Source organism: Oreochromis aureus, unplaced genomic scaffold (assembly GCF_013358895.1).
Source record: "Oreochromis aureus strain Israel breed Guangdong unplaced genomic scaffold, ZZ_aureus HiC_scaffold_32, whole genome shotgun sequence".
NCBI lineage: Eukaryota > Metazoa > Chordata > Actinopteri > Cichliformes > Cichlidae > Oreochromis > Oreochromis aureus.
This window is the reverse complement of record NW_024108868.1, coordinates 275,495-285,292: the sequence shown is the minus strand read 5'-3', so window position 1 is coordinate 285,292 and position 9,798 is coordinate 275,495. Positions and strand designations below refer to the sequence as shown.

The following is a 9,798-nucleotide window of genomic DNA, read 5'->3' as shown; positions in this document are numbered from 1 at the left end:
GATTTTTGTGTGATTAACAGTTAGTCAACGGGTATTAAACCTATGCAAAGTGGTGCATCTGTGTTCAGATGAGGCTTTGATGGTCCATAGATGAAGCTCACTGAACTAAAGAATGTGGTTTGATGATGCTTTACATGCTCTCCAAATAGGAGTTTTTCCTCCTAGCAAGGAAATACAGGTGCAGCAATTAAAGTATTGCTGAAAGGAATCTCCTGAGAAATCTTCTGAGGCCCAGTGAGAAGCAACCCATTCCAGGCATAGCTGCCTCCAGGCAGGGGTTGAGGCCAAAGGTCGAGCTGTTTGGGGCCCATTGGGAGATCAGATTCCACAGCCACAGCAAGGACCACAAGCTGCGTTGGAATGAGAGCTGTGCCAAGGGGGCTTTCCAGAGGCCAACAGAGGAGATTGTGGATGACAGACGGGCACCTGAAGGATGAGGGGAGCGTGCCAAGCTCCACCGACAGCGCAGGGGGAGTCCAAGGATGACATCATGATTCTGTGAGAAGCACAGGAACCAGAAGCTATGGTGGTGATGACAGCAGTTTCCTATGAACATCACCTAATGCTGTGTCACTGTACTGTGCATACGATGACACTCTGAAGACTGCTGGGACCATAACAGCAGTAAGATAACTGGATCCAGCACCCTTTCCACAGAGGGTTTTCCTGCAGAGGATGGACAATGGAGGAGTCATAAATATCCCCCACAGGACAAGGAGGCCTGAAGTGAGGTGATGGGGGTTGGCAGAGAGGCCATAAAACTAGAGTGCTGAAGAGGTCTGCAGCTTTCACGATAGCTGAGACCCATGTTGACAAACAACAAACTCAACTGGTATGTTTGAATGTCTATTCTACATACATTTGGACTCTGGTCCTATGGACGGTGATGGAAACAACTGGAAGATACATTTATGACGCCCTGCAGAACTTAACCCACTCTGCAGAGAGACGTGAGATTTACATGTCTTGCAGAGGAGCACCACCAAGCTGGAGTGTTTTTGAAAATGTTAATTTCTCTTTTGACCATTACCAATTCATTTGTTTGCTTGTAGGATGCAGTTTACCATTGGATGAGATTAATGAGAACTTGGATAACTGCTAATACATTTGTCAGACTGTGTACGTTTACATATGCTGAGTATAAAATGTTTGCATTAACACTGACAGACATGAGGTGATCATAACTGGGGACTTTTCTAGCATAATTGCCAAAAGGGGGGAAATGTTAGATTTGTACTGTTGATTGCCATTTATGCTTAGAAATATTTACTCATATATGCTTAGAAGTATATAATTGATTGTGTAGTGATAGGAGGTTTGATCCTTAATAGTGTGCAAGCTTTGTGTGCATTCCAGGGTGTTCTGGTATTCAAACCCACATCCTGGGAGCATGGGAGAGGTCGTACCTTGTCTTATTGTTTTATGGTAGGATAAACGTATCTATGTCTGTTTTAGGCTAAGTGCATTTTGTTTAGATGAACTGCTGGACTTCCAGGCCAGCAGGTTTAGGAAGTCATTAATGGGTTCACACACACACACACACACACACACACACACACAAGGTATGTTATATGTTAATGAACCTATGCATATTCATGTTACCACAATAAAAGAGCAGTGTTACGGGGGAACGGACGAGAGCAACTGAGGTCAAGCGAAGGAACGGCGCCTGTCCAGTTCTCTCCCGTGCACGTGAAACATAAAGAATGTTGCCTACTTCGTGTCTTGCTTGCTGTGTAATTACATTGCCTTCAACGTTCCAGCGAATAGGTTTAAGCTACAAACCTATCAATCTGCCTCAGTGCTGGTGACATTGTGGCTCCTGAGGATGAACCTGAGGAAGATGGAGCAGAGGATGATGAGGGGGAGGCTGGTTTGGAGGCACTCAGTGGTGCTCTTTTGCGGGACCAGCTGTCTGCCGAGGTGTCTGCCCTGGAGGAGGTACCACCAGATCATGACTACTGTTAACAGGCAAGTAAACATTTATCTAGGCATCTTTTTTAATAGCACTTTTTCAAACTGTTGTCTGCTACAGAGTTACAAGTATTATACTAGTAGTGAATCCACTTTCTCCGGTTTGCATATTTCTGAAAAACCTCTTAGTGGTGTGGCAGCCGTCGATTGAGCCAGCCCTGCAAACCCGTGGATGGACAATGCAGTGGACAGTGGGAGGAAGCATCCCAAAACTCTCTTTGCGGACCACCCTCTGTGATTCTCCACTCTCCAAGCACCCCATCCATGTCTGATCTTCCTTTGGCAGATCCAGCAACACTGCCAGAGATTTTCTTTGTGTGGTCTATCAAACTATATTAAAAAATGGTCCAGGAACAGGTCACTTAGGTTAATCCTGTGTGAAAAATTATTAATATTTGTATATATTTTTTCGTTGTTTAACTATAATTCATGTTTTAGAAATATTCTTGTTTTATTGTTATTTACCTTTAAATATCAATTTAAAACTCTTCAAAGTTTGATTAATGTTCATACATGTTAAAAACAACTGTAAATAAAATGAGTTCAGTGAAAATTGTTTTCATCAATTTATTCATAATGAAAAACTTTTAAAATATCACAACAAATAGAAAAAAGTAAGAAATGTATTCAAATAAAAAAAATATCTGAAGGCACAACCGATTTGGGAACTAATTTTCATTAATCAAAAACATTTAGAATGACATAACAAATAGAACAACGTAAGAATATTATTTGAATATATTTTTAACTTATTTAGGAACTAATCTTTCTAATATAGAAAAAAGTCTGTCCATCCTGTCCCTGCTCTCCTGTTCTCTCCTCTCCTCAGGAGGCCTTTGCCGCGTGTCCTCTCTGATCCCCTCTCCTCTTCCTTCCTGTTGTTGGTGGCTGACCTCCTTCCTCATCTGTCTCCTCTTCCCTCTCGCTTTGGTCACCCACTGCTGTACTTGGCCCTGGAGTGTCCTCAGGGAGAGAGGAAATTAGGACAGGGGGCCTAATGGAAGGCCTCTGTCCTATCACCTCATCCATGAGGCCAAACCAGGGCCAAGTAACAGCATTGGGCTTCCCACTGACTCCCTCTCCTGACCCTGGATACTTGCAATCCTAAAGGCAGAGGAAATCAGAAATGACAGACAAATAAAAACAACACAACTTTTAGTAAATGTACATTTATTAAATTTTATTCTTAAAAGTTATCTTCTTGACAACACACATACTTTGTATCTTTTCTTTAAGTTGTCCCACTTCTTTTTGGCCTGCAAGGGGGTGACTTTCCCTTGCAGGCCCATCTTCTCGAGAATAGTCCTGATCGCACACAAAAAAATAAGAGAAGAGAGAAAACCATGACGACTATGATAATCCCTAAATCCAAAAGTTTTCACAGCAGAGCACAAGAGGAATACCTTCTGGACATCACAGGTTCTGTAGAGAATGAGGGTTATTGAAACCGTACTCAGATGAATATGATGTGTAAATTGATTTATTCTTGTTCCTCCATCCCACAGTGGCTGAATTTTTTACCCCGGTGAAGAGGTGATCGTTTTCTCCTCTAATTTTTATGAAGTCTGCTGTTTGCTCTTTGGTCCCTATAAACATATCACAAAAAAGTTAATTGGGAAAAATGAAATTTAGCTGTATGTAAGCGGCAATGAAAAACCGCGGGACCCACCATACAAGCTAGTTTACGGGCACTTTTTACGAAGATTGTTTAAATAAATAATACAAGTCTATGCAAATTCACAAACCTAACAACATAACCGCTATAAAAATTTAACTTTTGTACCACCAGATTTTCATATACTTACATTTATAAGTGTATTCATCTCCTGGTTTATCTTCTTGTGCCGCCATCGTTACTTGAAAAATTCCGCAATGAATTCTGGGCCGGCTAGCTTTCGAGCTGGTGGGTAACAGACGTCTCCGAAAACATCGAAGCACTTATGCAAATATGTGATATCTTGATAAACCGAGAAGATATTTGAAGTTTACACACCCACATTCTCGCCTGAAAATATGTTAAAAGTTTATTTTGTGACCCAGAAAGATTAATAAGAGTCATTTTAAAACTTAGTAGCGGCCGCCATTGCCGGAAACTGGAGTTTGGCTGGGCCGCGCTATGAATTCTGGGATATGGTGGGCCACGAAGGACACACCCGACCCATCCTTCAAATTCGGGGAAAAGGAGGAGGCATTTGTCGGCTGTATTCGGAGGAGTCTATGAATTTGGACAGCCTTCGGCGCATCGCTGTGACTTAATCGGTCTACAAATGCGTCCTCAGGAGGATGCAGCCCATGAATTTGGACACCCACTGTATCTAGAACAAAGAAAGTATGATATATTGGGTGTTGCATTTGTTGAAAAAAAGGTAAAAAAGAAAAGAAAAAGGAACATAGTCTATCTAAACTATTTAAGTATGTAATTTATCCTAAGTTATCTATGTTGATAACAACATCTTTTCATTTTAAAGTGTAAAGGCAATGATAATTCAACCCATTTTAATTAAAAAAAAAAAAGACAGATTGCGCTAATAGTTTGGCTACGTCCACACGTACATGGGCATTTTTGAAAATGCTGATTTTTCTATGCATTTCCACCTTTTGTCCACATGTAAACGGCGTTTTCGATCACTGAAAACCGAGATTTTTAAAAGCTCCTGCCAGGGTGGAGATTTTCGAAAAATCTGTTTTTGTGTTTACATGTGGACAAGGAAAACAGAAATTTACTTATGCAACGTCAAAGGTGTGCGCCTTTTTTGAGGCGACGCTGTGCGCTATGTTATTGTTTTACATGAGGTTAATTTCTACAATGGCGGTTATACACAAAATGCTGTTGCTGTTCTGCAGTTTTTACACGCTTACATATACACGCACAGTTACTGTCCCTCTATTTAGAAAGACAGAGGCATCATAGATGGTTTCACAACCTAAATCCCGACGTTGGTTTTAAATAAATTAAATTTTATTAATTAAAATTTGTGCATGCTGTATGCATTTTGTTCGTTCCTAAGTTGTGAGTCTACACCAGGCAAAATACTTTGGTTATTAACATTTGAAATGATGAAGGCACTTGAAAAGTAACACAAAATCAGCTACCTTTCCAGAAAAACACAAAAACTTACTTGAGGTTTGCATAAAGCCCTGTTTACTCTTTCTCTTCCAGGCTTCTAGACTTCTGATTGGCCAATATTTCTGCATGGCTAGGATTTGGCATGTTCATGACAACGTTTGACTGCATTTTTTGGTGTTTACATGTGGATGGAAATATTTTTCAAAACTGCACATCTGGACAGGATTATTTTTAAAAACGAAAACTGAAAATCTCAGTTTTAAAAAATACCCGTGTACGTGTGGACATAGCCTTTGACCCATTTTTTCCCCTCTTTCACTAGACTGAGCAAAGGGCACCCGCTAATAATGAAAACATGATGGCGACAGCAATTATACTACCACCACCAATATTTAGCCAACATTTTCGATCGTCATTCTGAGAATTTGGTAGCTTTAAGGTCCACGACTCTGAAGTGTTAAGCCTTTTAAGCCTCTTAGTCACGGTGTGTTCACACTGAACGCGATAGGCGCGAGCGAAAACGCCCCAAACGCCCCTAATTTGACGCGTGCACATTCGCACCTCGACGCGTGTCCAACAGAAATCCATCGCGTGAACGGGAAATGTGGGCGGGATGTGGGAGGAAGTTGTGCCAGACGGTATCTTTGCAAGATGGCAGCTGTTACTATACGTGTCCCTGAGGCTCTTCCACTTTTTCCTGCAGATGTCCTCTGAATAAACACATTATCTTGTTAGCGGAAAGGTATTTGTACATCAGTGGGGAAAATAGCGGGACAGTAGGCATGCTTGCCAGCTTTTGCGCGGACTCATCGGGTCAGTCTGAAAATTAAAAAGAAAGAAAAAAGAAGAACAAATGAACTTACCAGGTTGCCCGATCTCCTCACTTATGTGCCTCCAAGCTAGGTCCTTTTTATTCCTGTCCCGGTAGAAGTAGCAGCTAGCATCGTATAATTCTGGACGATTAGCCACTGCGCTGATGAGTTTTTCCTCCATACTGAATGAAGAATGAAGGGCTTTGGTTTGATCTGCCCCTTTGACCTGGTTACAGCCACGTCACCAGGCTCCTGATTGGTTGACGCGGCGCGACTTGACGCTGGAGTTCAAATTTTTCCAACTCGAGCGGTGAACGCGAGACGCAGCGTATGCACAAATGCAACACAAAAACTGACGCCGCGTGGTTTTTTTCGCGAGTCAAACGCGCCAGACGCGGCACACTGACGCAGCTGTTTTGGCGTTGCGCGACGCAAATCTGCTTCCAATTTTTCGCGGACGGCGCAATCGCGTGTCATCGCGCTTTTCCATTGACTTTACATGTAAACCTGACGCTCTGACCGCCTCTATCGCGTTCGGTGTGAACACACCGTTAGTCAACACACAAGGTTAAGTTGTTAAAGGGTTAACCTGGCGGGGCTGAGAATGTTGTCTGCTTTCGGACACTGCTCAGTCCGGTCTTTAAGTCTGACGTCATTAGCCGTTTCCTGGTACAAACTCTACTTCAGGTCCAAAAGTCAAACAAACACTGCGGCATCACTGAGAGTTAAAAACTGTCTAAATTATTTCATCTTTAATAAAATGATCAGTGTAGCTCCTCTACCAGGTGTAATAATTAAGTTTAACATCCATGAAAACCGAATTTCTGAAATTTAACGGAGTTAGAAGTTAGCAGAGTGATAACTTGCTAGTTTCCAACTAAACATAATATACAGTGTTCTGACTGAGGTATTTCTGAAAAATTTAAATGTACAGCTCTGCTATCACTTCCAACATAAATGAAGACAAAAACTAAACAGTAGTGACTTTTGTGGGGTTATTGAAGTTGGGCTAGCTGGAATATGATCATACGTGGTGGCTAGCTACACAGCTATGGTTGGCATAATATAAACAGTAGCTAAGTCCCAATTTATAGGCTGCATCCTTCGGAGGCCGCATTTGAAGGCCGATTACGTCACAGCCATTTCAATTGGAATTTATTAATTTAGTGCTGCCCCCTCAACTCATTTGTAGTATAAGTAAATACATTTTTCATAATATTAAATAAGACGCACCAAGTTTGAAAAGCATTTATTAAAACAGTCAGGAACAACAAAACCCCAAAAAACAATGAACTGATTAACTGATTTTTTTCATAACTTATTTAATTTTCATCTTTAACTGATTACTCAAAGATAGATAAACAGATAAATAAAGAAATACATTAAATAAATAAGTAAATAAATAGAAGTGCTGGGAAATCACCAAAGGGTGCTACTCCTCTGGCATCGATTACTGTGCCATTTTTGTAATGCAACATAATCGGTGAAGGAAGGATTTCTGGGCTGTCTGGGAAAACCTTGAGTCACACAGCTGATGGTACAATATGTGGTATGTTATCCGAGTCAATGGTTCTGTAACCTTTGGGTTTAACCTCATGGACCCCAGTTCCAGGCTGTAGATAAGAAAAGAAGACGATAACAAAAATAACTTATAAGACCAGTATTAAGAGAATCAACACACTGCATAAAGTAATTTACTGACCTTAATCACAGTCAGTGAGTTTTTTCTTCTGACATGACTTATTTCAACTGGTGATCCTACACAGACTGGGGTGAGCACACAGCCTCTCTCCAGAGTGCCATCTTGACCTCTCATTTCATCCTATGAAATTAAAACTTGCTATATGAAAAGTTTAAAACCTTAAGCTACATCTAAATGCGTTAGTAGTAAATAAATGTGAGCAAACTTACAGCTGTGACCCATCCTTTTACTGTTACATAATCCATCTGAGATTGGCTGATGTTGTTCAGTAACACCAAAGTGGTGGGTGGCCCCAGAAGTGGCCTTGCCTCATCCTCCAGCTGCTGACTGACCTGGATGTGGGCACTTACATAGATGGCTGTGTCTTTACTGGAAAGCATCGACCTTGCGCTTCAAAATTTGCTCATTCCAAAATTTTTTATGGTGCAAGATTTGCCCTCTTTAATTTGGGAGGCCAAGCTTTCAAATACAGCAAATCTGAATAGATTGGTCCCATCACTTACTGCTGCAATACTATTATTATGTACAGTTTTGGGCCTTGCATGGCCATTGGAGAAATGCCAATCAGTCACTTTTTGAGTTTCTTTAAGACATCACTTTTACAGTTAATGGTGGCAGCCTCATTGGTGTTACGAGGGCTTTTTGATGAAGCCATTCTGAAATTACAAAGAAACACACACACAGTTTCATGAGACATTATAATGTACGTTTACTCAAATAGGAGAAACACAAAAACCTGATGTTATATATATATTATTATTGAGCCTGTGAACTAGAAATTATCTTGATGTCTGTGTAAGTCTTTATATCCAGGAAAAATTATGACATTTTTGGTTCACTTTTGCAAACGACTTACTAACTGGCTCCTCTACTTTACAGTGACTGTGCTAAGCTAAAGCTAATGGCGACGCTGCCAGAGCAGGGCAATGCATGCTTGCTAGAAGCTTTTTCCACTTGTTCAACTTGAGGGATGACTGTGAGTGACAGTTTCATAAAAAGGTGGTGCATTCCTTTAACCAACACAAACGATTAAATGAAGTGGGGAGGGGAGTGGTGGTAATGGCATTAAATCTGCTCTTCATTTAACTTCCATGTAACAGGATCAAGCTGCAGATATCTTTTGAGGGTCTTTGGCACCTCTGTCGGGCAAAGTGCCTGGTTGTCACCAAACCAAATGATGTCCTTCCTTGGGCTTGGCCAGAAATACTTGTTAATTCCTTTTTTACGGAGACAGTTCACTTCAATGGTCCCATCTTCCACCTTTGTGATGATGCCAGTCGTGGTCATATTCTATCACACACCATCTACCAACATGGTCGCTTGTGATGACCTGTGATAATCTAGCTGTAGCTCTTTAGCTGATCAACATTTAGCTAGCTAACCTTCAATAGATTAACACGCCTTTAATACCTAAATCCAATATGTTTTAAAAAATATTCTACTTAATTAACATTTTTGATAATTGACCTTAACAGGGTGGAACGTGAGAGTCACCCATACAAGTGTAACATGTTTACGATTAAAAAAAGTAAAGTGAGAATGACAGTGGAAGCTTACCTCATTTTCCACTGTTGAATTCCCTCCAAAAACAAACGATGTCACTTCCTCTAAATGGCTTTTATGGAATTGTAGTTTTTTTTAAGGCAATAAAGCACATTCTAACAGGGTGGAAAATGACTACTGGGACAAGTACAGTATGAAGAAAAAAGCAAATAAGTTTCAGCAGATTCAATTGCATAATAAAATAAAGTTTAGTGTAGTCTATCAAATTGATATATATGTACATACATATATATATATATATATATATGCTTCTGGAAAAGGTTGATTACAGCACTGTGAGATACAATGAAATTTAGCGTGTGAACTGGATGTGGCTCTGCCTAAACCTGAAAATTATTTGTCACTACTATGTTTACAGTGGCTGGTGGTAATGAAAATATAAGCTAGTAACTACATCTAGGGCAACTACATCTGTGAGTAAGAGATAAGTGTCATTAAGGAACAACCTGAAAATAACCTTTCATAAATACTGTCACTGGTACATTGCTCACTGAACTGATTCATGACAGAACTGTATACAAATACTATTACATGGAAGCAGAAAGAAATGGATATGTTATTATTATAGTCTTATATATATTCTTATATATATTATAAGACTATATTATAGACTTATTATTATGGTGGATATTTCAGTGATCAGTTGAAATGATCCATCCATCCATTCGCTTCCGCTTATC

General features: G+C 40.3%; 1 long non-coding RNA gene across 1 annotated transcript; it reads right to left on the bottom strand.

Annotated features, from left to right (window-relative positions):
• Window positions 1-6,847: 6,847 nt before the first annotated feature.
• On the bottom strand, window positions 6,848-9,282 carry LOC120436889. The gene is made up of 3 exons (XR_005610643.1): window positions 9,113-9,282; window positions 7,556-8,211; window positions 6,848-7,466 (listed from the first exon to the last, which is right to left on the bottom strand). It is a non-coding gene; the product is annotated as an uncharacterized LOC120436889 (long non-coding RNA).
• Between the last annotated feature and the right edge of the window lie 516 nt (window positions 9,283-9,798).